A 20,762-nucleotide genomic window follows, 5' to 3' on the forward strand; every position below is an offset into this window, starting at 1 on the left:
TTTATGGACGAAGATTTTGATCCCCTATCTTTTCGGAAGAAGGGGGGCAAACGACAACTATTGGGCCAGAGCTGGTGCAAATTACCCACGCCGCAGTCCAGAAGATTAAAGCTAGGATACAGACCGCACAAAGCCGAGAGAAAAGCTATGTAGACCTAAGGCGCAAGGACATGGAATTGTAGGTAGGGGATCATATATTCCTAAAGGTAGCACCCATGAGAGGGGTGCTCAGGTAGGGTGAAAAGGGGAAGCTAAGCCCTAGGTTTATCCGTCCCTTTGAGATATTAGAAAGGATTGGATCTGTGGCCTATAGAATCGGGCAATGCCCAAACTTGTCTGCAGTACATAATATCTTTCATGTATCCATACTACGGAAGTATACCCTAGACCGTTCGCACGTACTGGCTCATGAAACTCTCTTCTTGAGAGATGACCTAACTATAAAGAAGACCCGATTAAAATAATAGACAAGAAAGTCAAATGATTGAGAAACAAGGAAATCTCTCTCGTTAAGGTCCTATGGAAGAATCATAGAGTAGAAGAATCCACTTGGGAAACAAAAGGCACATAAGAACCTTGTCCCCTGACCTATTTTAGAATAAGCACTTTCGATGACCGAAAGTTTTCAAAGGAGAGGAGAATTTGCAACACTCAAGGTCTCCAATAAGAGAGTATATAATCCCTACTAGGTTGTATCTAGAAGCAAAGAACAAGTAAAATTGAAAAAACATTAAGAAAATGGTACTTTTTCTAATTTTTATAAACTTCCCGAATCATTAAATTTTTTATAGAATAAGAATTACAAGTTGCTTAAAAAAGGAAGGCTCTGATCGGAGAAGTCTTTTCTGGCAGAAGATTCAGAAAAATAAAGAATGAAATTATAGAAATTCTAAACCTTTCAATGGTAGTGGAAAATCTGTCTATAAATTATGAATTAGAGTAGACTATTAGGGGCAAGAAGCAAGCTTAATCGAGTACCCAATCGAGAGATACAAGTTTTTTGTTTTGGGGTATCGTGTTCATGGGTTTACCTCCAATTCGAGAACTATAGTCCACTATTCATTTCCAAACTTGTTCCTGCACCTTCTAAATAAGTTTACCCATAAGTTTGGTGAAGGAAAGAGGTCATCAAAGTGCTAGTAGGTTTTCACACGAATTAGTCCACGTTAGGTTACCCTCTAATGTTTTCCTAAGCAAAAACCTCAACTCCTAAAGCCTAACCGATGACATTATGTATAAACCTAGGTTCATCAATAATCCATGTACCAAGTACCGAGAACTATGTGAATAACATGCTAAATAAGTTGCTAGGATCCATACCCATAAGTAACCATTATCTGCATTACGATGTGTACTAAAAGGCCCCTATTCCTCTTTAGGTAGGATGTCCGGCAATATGTATCATGAGCTGGATGTTATGATAGGCCTACCTTTCCCATTAGCTAAACAAGATGTCCTGCACAACGATTTACCAGTAGGATTACATGATTATGACAACACCACTCATGTGTTCATGGGGAGAAAATTGAAGGTTATTTTAGGGGAAGGTTTTCAGGATCAGTATATGATACATAACACGATGACCTCTAAGTTCTAAGATCCTGAAAACATAACAAGAAGTAATATCCTAGCTTAAGGTCGCGATTAAAAACCTTCTAGTAGGCTACTTACTAAGTTTTACTCACTCCATGTTTATCATTTTTTTTCAAGTAACTAAGAGTTGGTCGTGGATGAGTGGACTTTGGAGTGTGGGCTATGGACTAACTTCTATTTTTAATCTAGTATTTTTTGTTCTTCTTTTGAGTCTGCTTCTTATTTTGTGTTTGTAACGAATATGTATATGTAACACCCAAAAAATGAAGGAAATTAGCTCCCATAAGAATAAGTCACTCATGAAAGACCCAAAGGATAGAAAGGAAAAAAACTTAAAGGATTAAGTAATTACGAAGGACTTAGTCAAGTCACTCGTGTACCCTATCAAGTGATTTCAAGGAGTTAAAGGCCTTTTGAAAAGGATTGGAGAGGAAAATGTAAATGAAAAGGGCAAAAAAGTCATTTTATCAATTATCAAGAATCTTTCCGAATTTGTAATTCCTTATCTAGAAGGAATCTCAAGATTCAAAATAAGCGAAAAATGATCAAAAAGCGATGAGGAATTTGTAGAAAAATTATGGATTTTTCGAGAAAAATAATAATAAAATATTCGGAAAGTGAAAAATTACCAAAATACCCCTAGAAGAATGGATAACTACAGAAATGCCACTCTAATTAGAATCAGAGAATCTACCGTGACCATCCGAGCAAAATCCTTCGAACTCAAATTTCAACCGTCGGATCTCCTCCAAAATTTGATATGATCTAGAACGAACACGCACGGATCATCACATCAACGACTAGTATTCAAAATCAAGATCGGTAAGGATATGATTGGAGTTGATATCTCTGAAAAATTACCAGAAAGTTCGATCTCTAAATAACGAAGATTCTGGAGCTCCCAATGTCGGTTTAAGCTCCTCCTATAAAATCTGAAGTAGGAGCAACAATACAGAATAAGAATCGAGAAAGGTCGATCCCCCAATCAAAGGCAATAAGCGTTTAGATTCTGGGTCTCCTACTCTCAGATTTCTTCCAAATTCGAGAGCAATCCTCCACCATTTCTCAAAATTTGACATTTTCTCGGGTTTTCTCAATTTTAACCCCATTTCAGACCGATTCTCATAGAAAATCTTATGGTTTCAGAAACTAGACACAATAAGGAGTATGTGGAAGGAAATTTGAAGTAATTCAGATACTGGAAGCTCAAGAATGGACGTCCCAAACGTCGACGACGAGGCAAGTAGCCACCTTGGACTTTTTGTTAAGAAATACTTGTAGAAATTGCTTAGATTTTCATATGAACCCTAAACCAAGTATGAATTAAGGATATATAAAGAAAAACCCAAAGAACCGGGAGTTAAGACCCTGAACCGATCAAATAGCTCGAGATTTAAGTCACGTTAAAATTGATGGTGTTAATATAACACATGCAGAAGCAATTTGGATCTTAGGCACTTTTAGAACATCAATTATAGTAAATAAGTAGCATGTTCATAAGTATTAAAACTTAATGAGTTTAGATACTAACCTTTTGTAGTTCAAACTTCTTTTTCCTCACGAACCGATTTTGTACCACCACTAGTGTCTTTTCCACTATCCTCCGGCCTTAGAACGGGATTGTGGAATCCGGTGAGTGACTAAACTTGGGAGGGATTTTGTATATATGAAGAGAGTGTTTGTGAGAGGTTTTTTCTCAAGGTTTTTCACCAAGAAGAAGACCTTCCATGTACCATGATCACTCTATTTAAAGAGTAATGTTTGCATGTTAATGCAAATTTGAGTTCACCAAATTTTGACACTCAAAATTCCACTCAAATGTTTGGGATTATGTGGCAAGCATGCATGTTTGAGTTAACCAAATTTTGACACTTAAAATTCCACTCAAACTTGTGGGGTTTATTTGGCAAGCATGCAAGTTTGGTTAAACCAAATTTTGACACCTCAAAATTCCACTAACATGTATTTTTCTATTAAATGAAGTCAACATTTTGACTTTCTTCATTTTAATTCAACAATTAATTTGAATAATTAATTTCAAATTAAAGTAACATTAAATGATTAATTAAACTATTTAATTAATATTTAATATTAATTCAAATGTCAATCCCAATCAATTCCGACACATAATTGATTAAGATATTTAAATCTTATTTAAACATCTCATATTCTCTCTTCTTGTTTAATTCGTAAATAAAACAAAAATGCGGTTAAATATATCGTATATATGTAGCGCATATTCCCTAATTTGAATTCGAACACTTCGAACTCCCTCGTCACACTGTTCTATGGTTTAGTCCGATATGAGCTAGCAGAGGGACCTAATTGACCTATAGATCATGGGCTCCAACGATTCAAGATTAACAGGTTAAACTCATTAACCTAGTTAACCAACATTCGTTAACTACTAGGACACTCCACTATAGCCTAGTAGTTGCACTCCCTTCACTATAGATATATTTCTGTCCATTTGATATAACCATGATTAGTAAGTCGATCCTTCACAGGTTGTTCGTAACTAGACCTGGGTCAATTTACCGTTTTACCCCTAAAGTTACTTCTTGTTCCTTATGTCTCACTGATCCTCTAATGAACAATTGGTTTGTGGTCCAACCAGTAAATCGAATCCCTCTCAGGCCAATGAGAGGGTGGGGCCCCTTGTTCAAGACCTGGAGTCAGTGCTTAAGGGAACTACCTCTCTTCTATCCCTAAAAGTGGGTAGGAGTGAATTCCATCTTGCACCCCACGTCCCCAGCCTTTCACCCAGTCTTACCCCTGAAATGGGAGGCCTATTGAGTCGGCGAACTAGAGCCACTCTCACCTATGCAAATCTAAGGATAATTCCGAATAAACAGGAGTTCATGGTTAGCTCAGGATTAAAATCGAGTTACCTAGGTTATCGAATGAAAAGAAAATCAGTCTCAACAGTAAACGATCTTATGCAATACTCATTGCATAGGATGCCCCCACTCACATGTCTCCACATGTACAATTTAGTGATCACATTGTTTATATCATATACAAAAGTGGGCCGCATCCATAGTGTCCCCAGAATAAGGTACTCAGCCTTATCCTTATACTATAGATCATTTTGACTATATACTTGAACTTGATCCACTCTTATGTCTCTACATATAGTTCAAGTAATCATACTATAGCCAGAGTGTTCTTAGTTTATTTGATTTAGATTAATGATCGTAAAATTCACTTTATTCAATAACAATCTTTACTGAATAAACAACAATAATAACTTTATTGAAAATAGAATATCTTTTTGTTTACAAACTATGAGTTTTAGGACATAAAACCCAACAAACTCCCACTTTGACTAAAACTCTAGTGGGGTTTTATAACGTTGAGTAGAGAGAAATACAATAAACTAGGGCATCACATACTCATGCCATTTCTCCCACTTGCCCTAGATTACATAACTCGTAGTCCTAGACTCACTAGGTGCCCTTCAAACACTTTAGCCGTGAGGGGCTTTGTAAATGGATTAGCAATGTTGTGCTCTGAAGCTATCTGTGTGACGATCACATCTCCTCGTTGCACAATCTCCCTTATGAGATGATATTTGCGCTCAATATGTTTTCCTCGCTTATGGCTTCTTGGTTCTTTTGAATTTGCAACTGCTCCACTCTTATCACAATAAAGAGTGACGGGAAGATGCATATTTGGAACGACTTCCAAATCAGTTAAGAACTTCCTAAGCCATACAGATTCTTTCGCTGCTTCACAAGCAGCAACATACTTAGCCTCCATGGTGGAATCAGCAAGGCAACCTTGCTTTATGCTTCTCCATATTATTGCTCCTCCGTTCAGAGTGAAGACAGATCATGATGTCGATTTTCTCGAAAATACATCGGTCTGAAAATCTGAGTCAGTGTACCCTGTAAGGATCAGATCCTTAGCACCGTACATTAGCATATAGTCCCTCGTTCTCCTAAGATACTTGAGGATATTCTTTACGGCAGTCCAATGAGCACGTCCTGGATTGGACTGATATCTGCTGACAATTCCCACAACATAGCATATGTCGGGTCGGGTACATAGCATGGCATACATCAGACTACCGACCGCTGATGCATAGGGAATGTGTCTCATATCCTCAACTTCTTGAGGTGTCTTAGGACTTTGTTCCTTCAACAAATGAACTCCATGCCTGAAAGGTAATAATCCTTTCTTGGAGTCCTGCATCTTATATCGAATCAACATTTTGTCGATGTACGATGCTTGAGACAATGCTAGTGTTTTGTTCTTGCGATTCCGAACAATTTGGATTCCAAGAACAAACTGAGCCTCTCCCAAATCATTCATTTGGAATTGTGTCACTAGCCAATGCTTAATGTCAGTCAGAAATCCCACATCATTTCCAATGAGTAGGATATCATCAACGTACAACACCAGGAAAGCTACTGTAGAGTTGACTATCCTTTTATAAACACGAGGTTCGTCAACATTCTATTTAAAGCCATAAGATTTGATCGCAGTATCAAACTTTATATTCAAGGATCGAGATGCTTGCTTCAACTCATAAATGGATCTTTTAAGCTTGCAAAATCTTTGCTTGTGATCCTGTTCAATGAACCCCTCTGGTTGAGCCATATAGATACTCTCTTCAAGATTTCCGTTTAGAAAGGCTGTCTTAACATCCATTTGCCAAATTTCATAATCATAAAATGTGGCAATAGACAAGAGTATTCTAATCGATTTAAGCCTAGCAACAGGAGAGAAGGTTTCTTCATAGTCCACCCCCTCTCTTTGGGTATAACCCTTTGCTACTAGTCGAGCTTTAAAGGTCTGTACCTTACCGGTTTGGTCTCGTTTCCTCTTATAGATCCATTTGCAATCAATAGGTTTTACCCCATCTGGTTGATCTACAAGTTCCCAGACTGAATTGAAGTACATTGACTCCATTTCAAGATTCATGGCATTAATCCACTGATCTCTATCTTCATCATTCATTGCCTGTTTATAGGTCAATGGATCCTCAACGCCATCATCAGGTATGATGACTTCAGTTTCTGCTAAACCCAAGTAACGATCGGGTTGAGTTATAACCCTCCCACTACGTCGAGGCATTCTCAACTCTTGAGAAGGATGTGATTGACCAGAAGTGTCAGCTCCATCAACAACTCTAGTTGAAGGACCAGCTTGATCAACAACTCTTTTTCTTTTATCAGTAGCTTCTTTAGAAATCTCACTTAATACTAGTTTGCTACGAGGTTGATGATTTCTTACGTGGTCTTCCTCTAAGAATGTAGCGTTTGTTGATACAAACACTCTATTTTCTTGAGGGTCATAAAACAAACCACTTTTCGTCTCTTTGGGGTATCCTACGAATAGACATAATTTTGAACGACGTTCTAATTTCTTGGGGTTTTGCAACAACACATGTGCTGGACATCCCCAAATTCTGAGGTGAAGTAAACTACCTTTACGCCCTTTCCATAACTCATAAGGTGTTTCTGAAACACTCTTAGTAGGAACCATGTTCAAAATGTATGTAGCAGTCTCCACTGCATATCCCCAAAACGGATCGGGTAATTGAGCGAAACTCATCATAGACCGAACCATGTCTAATAGAGTTCTATTTCTCCTTTCTGATACACCATTTTGTTGAGGCATACCAGGGGCTGAGAGTTGAGATCTTATTCCATGTTCTATCATATAGTCCTGAAATCTTAAGTCCATGTACTCTCCTTCTCGATCTGATCGAAGTGTTTTAATAGTTTTACCTAATAGATTCTCAACCTCAGTCTTATACTCTCTAAATTTTTCAAGAGCTTCGAACTTGTGATGCATTAGGTAAAGATAGTCTCATACCTTGAATAATCATCAATAAAACTGATGAAATATTCATACCCTCCTCGTGCTTTGACATTCATTGGACCACAGAGATCTGTATGCACGAGTTCTAAGGAATGATCGTTTAGTCATTTTACCCTCAAGACAAGACTCACATGGAGGTAAAGAGTTGTCTTTTAACTCATTTAGAAGTCCTCTTTTAACCAATCTCTCACTCCTATTGAGATTAATGTGGCCTAGTCTTAAGTGCCAAAGATAGGTATTAGGAGAAATCTTTTGTCGTTTATTTTGAGTTTCAGCTCTTTTAAACATCTCGGTATTGAAAATAGCTTTTGTTTCGCTCGATTTTAACATATATAAGTTGTTTTCTAGTTTTGCAGAACAAATATGAATACCTCTGTTGCAAATGAACACTTCATTGATTTCAAAAGATACTTTATACAATTGTTCTAATAAACAAGAGATAGATTTTAGATTTCTTTTCATTTCAGGAACAAAAAGTACATTATCTAATATAATGAATCTATCTCCAAAAAACAACTTTAAATTTCCTACTGATCTTGCTGAGACAACCTCTCCTATTCCAACCCGGAGTGTTATCTCGCCGTCCGCAAGCATTCTCTAGGAGCTAGTTTCCTGGTAAAAAGAACAAATATGATTAGTCGCCCCTGAATCTAGTATCCAAGTTGAGTTGTCATACTCTACTAAACATATGTCTACAACGAGTAAATCATATTTACCTTGTTGTGTCTTTTTGGCTTTCTTCTCTGCAAGGTATTTTGGGCAGTTTCTTTTCCAGTGCCCGTTTTCGTTGCAATGGAAACATTTTTCTTTATCTGCTTTTTGAACCTTGTGTTTGCGGTCAGTAGGAATCTTATTTTTCCCTTTACCCTTCTTCTTCATCAAAACACTTTTAGAAGTTGAAGGTCCAGACTTATTTTTGGAGGACGATCCTCGTAGTAATTTCTTGGAGATAGAAACATTTGCTTCTCCTGTTTGTCCCTTGTTCGTTAAGAGGGACTGATAAGTCTGTAGCTCATTGAGAAGAGCAGTCAAGTTATGTTCTATTTTATTCATTACCACATTGGTGCGGAACTGGAAGAAGCTCTTTGGAAGAGGTCCCTTCTTTCGTACGACAGTTGTAAATGTATTTTATGGCTTCATGTCTAAGGGAGAAGGACGGTTGTCCAAACATCCCTTTTAGAGATTCCATAATCTCTTTAGCAGTACCCATAACATCGTGTTTCTTAGCCAAAACATCAGATATGCTGGCTAGAATGTACACTCGGGCTTTTGTCATTTGCCTATATCCATCTGCCATATGCATCCCGAACTGTTCGGTTTGCATTTGAGCTGGGGTTTGGAGGACACTCCTCAGTTAAAACAAACTTTAAATCATCAATGACCACTATTGTGTTTAGGTTTGATTTCCAAGTTGTGTAATTGTCGCCGTTTAATTTCTCAGAAGCGAGTAATCATACTATTGAGTTTGTCATGCTGTGATATAAAGAAAATTCTATTAGTGATTTGACTTAATCCTGTTTAATCCAATTAGTTTTAGCAAATGTAATAATGTACCCAAATCATTATTAATTTGCAACGATACTTTAGTGAGTTAGAGCTGCTACCGAGGGGCAGTCAATCACTCATTCATTAAACCAAGACAATCTTGACTTAAACACTAATCCCAGAATAACTCTTGTTCCTATAGCGTTCTTAGTTATCGCTGTTTTGGTCAAGAATATACCAACTCTTAGTATTTCTTCATAAGTGTGACCCGCCATTTTCAGACCTCATAGATCAGTCCCAACAATGCTATCGAATGAAAAAGCCAAAGTTGGGAACGAACCTAAGAAATCCTATCCATTTCTGGAGTTTGCGTTGTTTCGACTCCCATGTTACGACCCTCCGAATGGGTAGTTTCTCTAGGGCAACATGCAGGTGGAACATGGGAATCTCACGGTGCAACCTAGTGGTGGAGACCATAGGACGTATTTGATATACTTCCTTCTCCCACTTACTATAAATACTTTCTCTATTCACCTTGTTATTGACTCATGCAAATACCTTCGGAATGGAGGACGCTCCCAGGGCGACACGAGGCTGAGCATGAATCTCACTATGTGAATTTTACAGAGAGCGTAAAAAGAAAACGATGTATCTTATACACCTTTTTCCTCCCACTAAGTATTTTAGATGGTTGGGTATACTCATTACTTAAGTATATTCTAGCTAATTAAATATAACTTAAGTCTAGGTGATTTTTCTAAATTTTACATCACTTAAGCATGCTCATAAAACTGGGCTAACTAAGCTCAAGTACTGGTCCGATCTCCAGGTAGTAGGTGTTCCGTAAACCGTCAACTTAAGTACCTCTAGCCTTAGACAAGATCGTGCAAGGTGAGCTTTCTCGTAACCGCAATTTTGTAAGACATCGACCTATTTTAACTATTAAAATTGATCGTGCTCTGTTCTTAACCCTAAGTGAGCATGCACTTATCTTTATTATAGATTTTAATGTCTATCTCGTTTTATGACGTTGAAAATAACCTATAACATGCATCTAACATGCTTATATAACAATTATATAATCATCCATTCCATGCAATAATATAACAATTTATATCTATCACTCATGGAACCCTAAACATGCATACTATACATTATAACACTTATAACATACTTGGAATGCATGAAACATGCTTAGCCTATGGTGGGATTTTAAATCTATATGACATACTTTATGCATATAAATTTTCTATTTAATTAAAACATACATTCATAATGCATAATTAATTAAACACATTAAAGTGGGTTGGTTTTGGCATTTTAAAGCAAGCAATTAACTAAATTATTTCATTAATAATTAAAAATAACTTGAGCCACTCCCGAGGATCACGAACTGGGCAAACCAACCCTTAAAAACGTTGAATCGGACCCCAACGGCAGAAAAAACACCCGAACCGCCTCTTCCATCTTCTTCGGTTCAGCTTGCTATCTCTTCCATTTTTGATCAATTACAACCATTAGGCTTATTACAATAATTGTATCAAATGGAAGCATAAAAAAGATGCCAAAACCAAAACCAAAACCATCCACTTTAGCAACCACAAATTTCATTCATGAAATGTACCCACCATGATCAAATTAATGTAAATAAAGTGCCTAAAACTTGCTCTGATATCAATTGATGGTGTTAATATAACACATGCGGAAGCAATTTGGATCTTAGGCACTTTTAGAACATCAATTATAGTAAATAACTAGCATGTTCATAAGTATTAAAACTTAATGAGTTTAGATACTAACCTTTTGTAGTTCAAACTCCTTTTTCCTCACGAACCGGTTTCGAACCACCACTAGTGTCTTCTCCACTATCCTCCGGCCTTAGAACGGGATTGTAGAATCCGGTGAGTGACTAAACTTGGAAGGGATTTTGTATATATGAAGAGAGTGTTTGTGAGAGGTTTTTTCTCAAGGTTTTTCACCAAGAAGAAGAAGACCTTCCATATACCATGATCACTCTATTTAAAGAGTCATGTTTGCATGTTAATGCAAATTTGAGTTCATCAAATTTTGACACTCATAATTCTACTCAAATGTTTGGGATTATGTGGCAAGCATGCATGTCTAAGTGGTATGATTATCGTTTTGGGTGTGAGACGTCTCAAGTTCGATTCTCAAAATGCCCCCAACTATATTATATCAAAATGAATTATGCCAGATAATATGATTTAAAATGTGGTTTTTAAACATTGAACCAAGAATATGAGAATAGAGAATGAAACATATTCTAGGAAGAATAAAGATCGTCTCGAGCCGCTCTTCAAAAAGAGCATTACACAAATTGTTCTATTGTATTCTTTCTAGGAACTTTTCAGTCAAATAGGTCATCTGTTGTCACAATTCTTTTAAGGAAGATGCGCCGAAATAACCGATGAAGAAGTTTCAGAGAGCCATAGGTTCGAATCCTGTCACCTTGATGTGTTATTCTCAGGGGCCCAAGTGCAAAGCCCCGTAGTCTATCCGTAGTTTCAGAGAGCCATAGGTTCAAATTTGTTGATGTGTTATTAATATAACACATGCGGAAGCAATTTGGACTTTAGGCACTTTTAGAACATCAATTATAGTAAATAACTAGCATGTTCATAAGTATTAAAACTTAATGAGTTTAGATACTAACTTTTTTTAGTTCAAACTCCTTTTTCCTCACGAACCGGTTTTGAACCACCACTATTGATTTCAACACTATCCTCCGGCCTTAGAACGGGATTGTGGAATCCGGTGAGTGACTAAACTTGGGAAGGATTTTGTATATGTGAAGAGAGTGTTTGTGAAGAAGAAGCCCTTCCATGTACCATGATCACTTTATTTAAAGAGTTATGTTTCCATGTTCATGCAAATTTGAGATCACCAAATTTTGACATTTAAAATTCCACTCAAATGTTTGGGATCATGTGGCAAGCATGCATGTTTGAGTTAACAAAATTTTAACACTCAAAATTCTACTCAAACTTGTGGGGTTTATTTGGAAAGCATGCAAGTTTGGTAAACCAAATTTTGACACCTCAAAATTCCACTAACATGGATTTTTCTATTAAATGAAGTCAACATTTTGACTTTCTTCATTTTAATTCAACAATTCATTTGAATAATGAATTTCAAATTAAAGTAACATTAAATGATTAATTAAACTATTTAATTAATATTTAATATTAATTCAAATGTCAATCCCAATCAATTCCGACACATAATTGATTAAGATATTTAAATCTTATTTAAATATCTCAGATTCTATTTTTTTGTTTAATTCGTAAATAAAACAAAAATGCGGTTAAATATATCATATATATGTAGCACAATTCCCTAATTTGAATTCGAACACTTCGAACTCACTCGTCACACTGTTCTATGGTTCAGTCCGATATGAGCTAGCATAGGGATCTAATGGACCTATAGATCATGAGCTTCAATGATCTAAGATTAATCGGTTAAACTCATTAACCTTGTTAACCAACATTCGTTAACTACTAGGACACTCCACTATAGCCTAGTAGTTGCACTCCACCACTATAGATATATTTCTGTCCATTTGATATAACCATGATTAGTAAGTCGATCCTTCACAGGTTGTTCGTAATTAGACCTGGGTCAATTTACCGTTCTACCCCTAAAGTTACTTCTTGTTCCTTATGTCTCATTGATTCTCTAATGAACAATTGGTTTGTGTTCCAACCAGTAAACCGAATCCCTCTCAGGCCAATGAGAGGGTGGGGCTCCTTGTTCAAGACCTGGAGTCCGTGCTTAAGGGAACTACCTCTCTTCTATCCCTAAAAGTGGGTAGGAGTGAATTTCATCTTGCACCCCACGTCCCCAGCCATTCACCCAGTCTTACCCCTGAAATGGGAGGCCTATTGAGTCGGCGAACTAGAGCCACTCTCACCCATGAAAATCTAAGGATAATTCTGAATAAACAGGAGTTCATGGTTAGCTTAGGATTAAAACTGAGTTACCTAGGTTATCGAATGAAAAGAAAATTAGTCTCAACAGTGAACGACATTATAAAGTGAGAGTGGTTTTCTTCATGGTCCGATCTTATGCAATACTCATTGCATAGGACGCCCCCACTCACATGCCTCCACATGTACAATTTAGTGATCACATTGTTTATATCATATACAAAAGTGGGCCGCATCCATAGTGTCCCCAGAATAAAGTACTCAGCCTTATCCTTATACTATAGATCATTTTGACTATATATACTTGAACTTGATCCACTCTTATGTCTCTACATATAGTTCAAGTAATCATACTATAGCCAGAGTGTTCTTATTTTATTGGATTTAGATTAATGATCGTAAAGTTCACTTTATTCAATAACAATCTTTACTGAATAAACAATAATAATAACTTCATTGAAAATAGAACATGTTTTTGTTTACAAACTATGAGTTTTAAGACATATAACCCAACAAAGGCAGGCAAGTTGTCCACTGTCGTCAAATAGGTCATCTGTCGTCACAATTCTTTTAAGAAAGATGCGCCGAAATAACCGATGAAGAAGTTTCAGAGAGCCATAGGTTCGAATCCTGTCACCTTGATGTGTTATTCTCAGGGGCCCAAGTGCAAAGCCCCGTAGTCTATCCGTAGTTTCAGAGAGCCATAGGTTCGAATCTGTTGATGTGTTATTAATATAACACATGCGGTAGCAATTTGGACTTTAGGCACTTTTAGAACATCAATTATAGTAAATAACTAGCATGTTCATGAGTATTAAAACTTAATGAGTTTAGATACTAACTTTTTGTAGTTCAAACTCCTTTTTCCTCACGAACCGGTTTCGAACCACCACTAGTGATTTCAACACTATCCTCCGGCCTTAGAACAGGATTGTGGAATCCGGTGAGTGACTAAACTTGGGAAGGATTTTGTATATGTGAAGAGAGTGTTTGTGAAGAAGAAGCCCTTCCATGTACCATGATCACTTTATTTAAATTGTTATGTTTCCCTGTTCATGCAAATTTGAGATCACCAAATTTTGACATTTAAAATTCCACTCAAATGTTTGGGATCATGTGGCAAGCATGCATGTTTGAGTTAACAAAATTTTGACACTCAAAATTCTACTCAAACTTGTGGGGTTTATTTGGAAAGCATGCAAGTTTGGTTAAACACAATTTTGACACCTTAAAATTCCACTAACATGGATTTTTCCATTAAATGAAGTCAACATTTTGACTTTCTTCATTTTAATTCAACAAAATGAAAGTAACATTAAATGATTAATTAAACTATTTAATTAATATTTAATATTAATTCAAATGTCAATCCCAATCAATTTCGACACATAATTGATTAAGATATTTAAATCTTATTTAAATATCTCAGATTCTCTTTTTTTGTTTAATTCATAAATAAAACAAAAATGCGGTTAAATATATCATATATAGTAGCGCAATTCCCTAATTTGAATTCGAACACTTCGAACTCACTCGTCACACTGTTATATGGTTTAGTTCGATATGAGCTAGCATAGGGACCTAATGGACCTATAGATCATGGGCTCCAATGATCTAAGATTAACCGGTTAAACTCATTAACCTTGTTAACCAACATTCGTTAACTACTAGGACACTCCACTATAGCCTAGTAGTTGCACTCCTCTCACTATAGATATATTTCTGTCCATTTGATATAACCATGATTAGTAAGTCGATCCTTCACAGGTTGTTCGTAACTAGAGCTGGGTCAATTTACCATTCTACCCCTAAAGTTACTTCTTGTTCCTTATGTCTCACTGATTCTCTAATGAACAATTGGTTTGTGGTCCAACCAGTAAACCGAATCCCTCTCAGGCCAACGAGAGGGTGGGGCCCCTTGTTCAAGACCTGGAGTCAGTGCTTAAGGGAACTACCTCTCTTCTATCCCTAAAAGTGGGTAGGAGTGAATTCCATCTTGCACCCCACGTCCCCAGCTATTCACCCAGTCTTACCCCTGAAATGGGAGGCCTATTGAGTCGGCGAACTAGAGCCACTCTCACCCATGCAAATCTAAGGATAATTCTGAATAAACAGGAGTTCATGGTTAGCTTAGGATTAAAACCGAGTACCTAGGTTATTGAATGAAAAGAAAATCAGTCTCAACAGTAAACGACATTATAAAGTGAGAGTGGTTTTCTTCATGGTCCGATCTTATGCAATACTCATTGCATAGGACGCCCCCACTCACATGTCTCCACATGTACAATTTACGGATCACATTGTTTATATCATATACAAAAGTGGGCCGCATCCATAGTGTCCCCAGAATAAGGTATTCAGTCTTATCCTTATACTATAGATCATTTTGACTATATATACTTGAACTTGATCCACTCTTATATCTCTACATATAGTTTAAGTAATCATACTATAGCCAGAGTGTTCTTATTTTATTGGATTTAGATTAATGATCGTAAAGTTCACTTTATTCAATAACAATCTTTACTGAATAAACAACAATAATAACTTCATTGAAAATAGAACATGTTTTTGTTTACAAACTATGAGTTTTAGGACATATAACCCAACAAAGGCAGGCATGTTGTCCACTGTCGTCAAATAGGTCATCTGTCGTCACAATTCTTTTAAGAAAGATGCGCCCAAATAACCGATGAAGAAGTTTCAGAGAGCCATAGGTTCGAATCCTGTCACTTTGACGTGGTATTCTCAGGGGCCGAAGTGCAAAGCCCCATAGCCTATCCTTGGTCAGGAAGGCAATAAGTTTCAGAGAGCCATAGGTTCGAATCATGTCACCTTGATGTGGTATTCTCAGTGGCCGAAGTGCAAAGCCCCATAGCCTATCCGTGGTCAGGAAGGCAGGCAAACCGCGCACACTGAAAAGAAAAAAAAGAAGATCTCCTATTCTAACACACGTAGAATTGTCATTCTTTTGTCTTTTGAAACCCCTTACCTTATCAGTCATCAGGCAGGTTTTTGGTATCATATATCAAGATAATTATTATGAAAAAGCTATTCAACTAGTGTGACTTAGATACCCTTTCTTTGTGGTATCGGTCATGCTATTTGAATGGCATGAAGTCATCATAGCCTCTCCACCGATTCCAAAGACTCCTTCTGCATCAATGTGCTCCAATGAAAGAGATCAGACCCTTTCCTGAACTAGAACCGGACATAAAACGCCTTGGACAAAGTCGAAAGCGAGCTCTTTTCGCGTATACGCAATCTCGAAACCCAATTAGCTCAGGGACTGTCTCCTCAACCCTGGCGAGTATGAGTGCTTGGTAAGAGAGAATGTCAAATGAGAGAGACATTCGATTACGGCAACATTCGCAACTACCAAAGTGCACTAAACCTAGTAGAGATCTTCGACCTAACGATAATGGAACTTCAAGCCCATTTAATCAATCCGCTTTGTACCTTATTGTTGACCGAATCGGATGCACGCCAGGCCTAAATTCTCTCTCAGTCACCCTGAGACGAAAGGAAGATCAAATCCGAAGTTTACGAATCGAAGAGAAAGTGGATCTGAGTTCTACATGCTTTCATTTTAAAAAGCTTTGCTTGCCTACGGTACTTTATTCAGGATGTGCAACAATACGGTCATCTCTCAGCCGTGTGTAGAGAATTCCTTGATCATTTCCTTGGCGGATAGCACAAATGAAATCGCTTCCCTGACCGCCATTCATATGAGTCCATTCTTGTCTTGTTGGTTTGTTGTACTATTCTATACCTCTCTCGATTGATAGAAATACGTTCGGGAGCTGGGAGGGCCTATCGTGAGGGAACTTTCCTTTTTATGGTAGGCAAAGGTAAAGCGGGAGCTGCATATGTCCACGGTGATCAAGGCAGAGCGACTCCTTCTTTAAAAGATGTTGGTTTTATCGAAACTGTTAGATCAGCTTTCGTTAAAGAAAAAATAGGAGCTCTTGGTTTGGCCGATGTCGATTCGTATGGCAATGTGGACTCGACTCAGGATGAGGATTTCGCTTTTCATACTGCTACTATGAGCCAAAAGAGCTGGTAAGCTATCTCGCTAAACAAAAGGAAAAAGCACGTACGCGTTGACCTTGTTACAAGGGGCGGGGGCCAGCAAAAGAAGGTCAGTCGAACTAGGTTAGGACCCTTGATCCAGTTCAGCTAGGTTCTTCCATGCAAGAATGTATGCGTATCGGTATCCTCTTTAGGACCGGTTGCTTCCTCTTTTTGTTTATACGTTTGGAGAAACCTGCTAAGCCCGCCTTTCTTATCAGGTGTGATTCAATCTTTCAGCTCAAACTTTCCTATAGTCCTACGGAAAAGGTAGGAGTACGACTACCTTTTCCTTTTCTTTCCCGAGCCAAGGGATCATTCAGTTTCTACCAAAAAGTTCACTATCTATTAGTTACCGTAATCGAATGTATTTCTCATTTCACGTTAGCTCCTCCAAGAGTTTCCTGGTTCGTAGTAGACGAAACCTTGGACTTCTATCGGACTTATAGCATTCTGGTGAGCTCGCCGTTGAGGGTTGGCCTTACAGGAGATCGAGCAACCTTTCTTTCCCTACTTGGTATGCTTTCCCGCTTATTGTGCAACTAGCCAACTAGCCAAAGAGAGAGGGAGAGGGATCATGTCAATCAATTTGTATGTGCATTTTGTCCGTCCTGTACTTTCCTGCTTAGCTTTTTTAGCCAACATCTCCGGTTTCTCCCGAACCAAGAGGTCCTGCTTATCCATACCCAGAAGTCACACTTTCAGCCGAAAGATTGATTTTTTTCATAAAGTCGGTTCATAGATCAAGAAAGAATGAAGCTGCTTACAGGGACGGTTACGCGATACGTCTTTTCATACTCGCCTTTTCTTTAACCCTACTATCAACCTAGCCATTCTCGCTTGTTGCTTTAAGGAGTCTCCCCACTATAGATTACTCGGATTGGTTCTCGCGTCCCTGTGCCAAAAAGGATGGGCAAGTTTGGATTGAGTGTTCATCGATTGGGTGGATCCATATGCTCCGGTGGGGGGGGGGGGGTCAGACGAGGTGTAGCACAGTCTAGTCAGCGCATCTGTTTTGGGTATGTTGTCCGTTAAAGGTTTTAAGAAAGGGGGTACAAATTTTCTACATAGGTCATCTGTGGTCACAATCCTTTTAAGGAAGATGCTCCCAAATAATCGGTGAATAATAGCCTTTAAAGAAGTTTCAAAGAGCAAGAAGAGGCAGAAAAGAGAATAGGAGTGAGTCGTGCAAGGAAGAAGGAACTAGTAGGGGGTTCGTTTGAACTAAAAAACGACTAAAAGTTTTTCAAACGAACTCAAATTTAAGACTCACTAGCCTAAAGTCCATATGTGGTAAAAAAAAAAAAAAAAAAACCTTCCGTTGCCCAACCCTTATTCGCAGTCTGCATCCAACCATTTCTTTTTCAACCTACACGTATGCTCCAGGCCAAACTCACGTAACTAGTCAGAAGATGCGGCCCACAACTAAACGGAAGACAAGTGTCACAATCGCACTCTTGCAGTAGTGAGACAATGATTATGTGACATTTGTTCTAATCCAATGAACAAGTCAACCATGCAAAATTTAGACTAAACTTACAATAGCAGTGTATGCTCGAATCACGTTTAGAAGAAATATTTTAGAAAACTTGAGCGAGGAAATACATTAAAAACAATTTCAAATAAAGCAATGTTATAAACTAAAAGTGAAGAAACAACAACTGGTCACGTTCTCCTATAGTACATTTTGGGACATTTAGTCCTGATGGGTGTAGATATGATTTTGAGGACTAGTCATACACCCCGTATTGGCACAACAATAATAGTAAAGGCCTATCTAAGATGAAAGCAAGTAAAACGTGTTTGGAATGAGCATGCCACCATGAACCACAAATCGTTTACAGGAATAGCTGAGACATCTAACATGCAGCCACAGGCAACATGCCTCGGCCAATCATGACTGCGACATCTACCCTTACACAATTTGTGAATATCTCTATCAACGGGCTCTTCATAAACTCAACGTTGTAGGATGAGGCTGACTTTGGGTCTCGCGACGCGCTTCTAGTTGATCTCAGTATTGAGGAGTCTTTTCCAACCTACTAGGAGCTATTGAAAATCACTTCTCGGTTTGTTAACTCTTCAAGTCTTCTCTGTTGGTGTCTTTCCTACTTTTTTCGCTTGAAACAATTTCTTCTATGCATGACATCATACCACCTGCTTTTACTTTATGTTTTCTTGGTTGGAATAATAACATTTCAAGTTACTGACGTGGACAACAGGGTTAGTCTGTATCAATAGAAGCAATTGGATCCTATATGATGTCTTCCTAATCTTGTGGATAACTTCGACTAGTCCATAGAATTTTCGCACCAGTCTTTGGTTCTTGTTGCTTTCAACTCAAAGTTGATCTAACCTTAACTTATCATAACTCTCTATTTGCTTTGAAATTATCGTGGTCGACCCTTCTCTTCATTCGTCTGGATGGTATTTTTGCGTGAACATGTGTTGCTTTAGTGGTTTGTTTTTGTCTCCCTTCTTCAGTAGAGGTGTTGGCTTAGTGTCTTTGCCAAGCATTTGAGTGATTAGTGACAAGAGCCTTTGGAGGTCAAATAAACCCGACTGTGAACATGCCATTTTTCTATTCGTAGAATTCAACTAGCTCAGGCTGAGCCGCATGACATCTATTTGTGGTACGCGACATAAAACCAATCTTGTGATTTATCCTTCTTGTTTTGGGTCGTGGTATTCATGTAGTGGCAAAAAAGTTTTTGTTGAGGTTGGCACACTTGAGCTCCCCCTTTTCAAATACAACAATGGCAGCAAGTGTAGATTCATTATGCCTAAGATTCTTTCTCAATTGTACTATCGTCATCATTTTCACCCCTCTTGGTTGATGGATGTTTGTCTAAATGATCATTGGGTTAGACTCCGTTACTACTATGCATTTTTCTAGGGGCATGTAAATGACTTTGTGTTCTAGCAGGATGTCACCTGACTATTTGGGCTCTAGAATGTTGGATATGAAGGCTGACTATTTATAGTAAAAATCTGATAGAGATATATATACTAAATAATTATGTATAGTAGGTGGTTACATATAGTGAAGTTATATATAATAAACTGAAATCATATGTATACCCATTGTCAGTGCTTCCTAAATGTACATTTCTCATTCTCCATATCCTCTCTTTGCATACCTGAAGTCATTAATACAAAACCATTAGTCAATATTTCTTCTTACATATTCTCTATCATGTTTTTTGTGTTCATTTAGATCAAGTGTGTGCGTTGTTGTGTTATTCTAATAACTGGTATCAGAGCGAGGAGAGATTCACCACGATCTGTGAAGATGAAAAGTTCAAAGACTGGAATTGAAAAGTTTGATGGATTCGATATCAGTTTCTAGAAGATGCAGATTGAAGATTATCTATACGAGAAAGATATTCAGGAACCCATTTTGGGGGTGAAGCTAGATACCATGACCACGGAGGAGTGGAAGCTCAAGGATTGTCACGCCGTAGGGTTAATCTGGTTGACGCTGCCAGGGAACCAAAGAAAGTGCGATTGGAAATGGTCCATACAGACGTTTAGGGACCATCTCCAGTATCTTCATTTCTGGTACCAAAATTTCATGGATTAGAGGTCTCGCACTGTGCAACGACAACTCTCTGTTTTCCTAAGGCTAGTCAGATATCTCATGACCACTCTTTTCCTCCTCACCATATCTAGACACTATAACGTTGATCCAGTATTGTCTTATATAGTTAACGTTCACTCTTTAACGTCCAAGGACATTTTATAACTACCACGAAAATCAAAACATACAATAAATTCATACAAGTTTTACAATATATCATATACTACAAAATAGGGTTAGACTGCTTACTT

The sequence above is a fragment of the Cucurbita pepo genome, chromosome 16 (assembly GCF_057944985.1).
Source record: "Cucurbita pepo subsp. pepo isolate OVF chromosome 16, ASM5794498v1, whole genome shotgun sequence".
In the NCBI taxonomy this organism is placed as follows: Eukaryota; Viridiplantae; Streptophyta; class Magnoliopsida; order Cucurbitales; family Cucurbitaceae; genus Cucurbita; species Cucurbita pepo.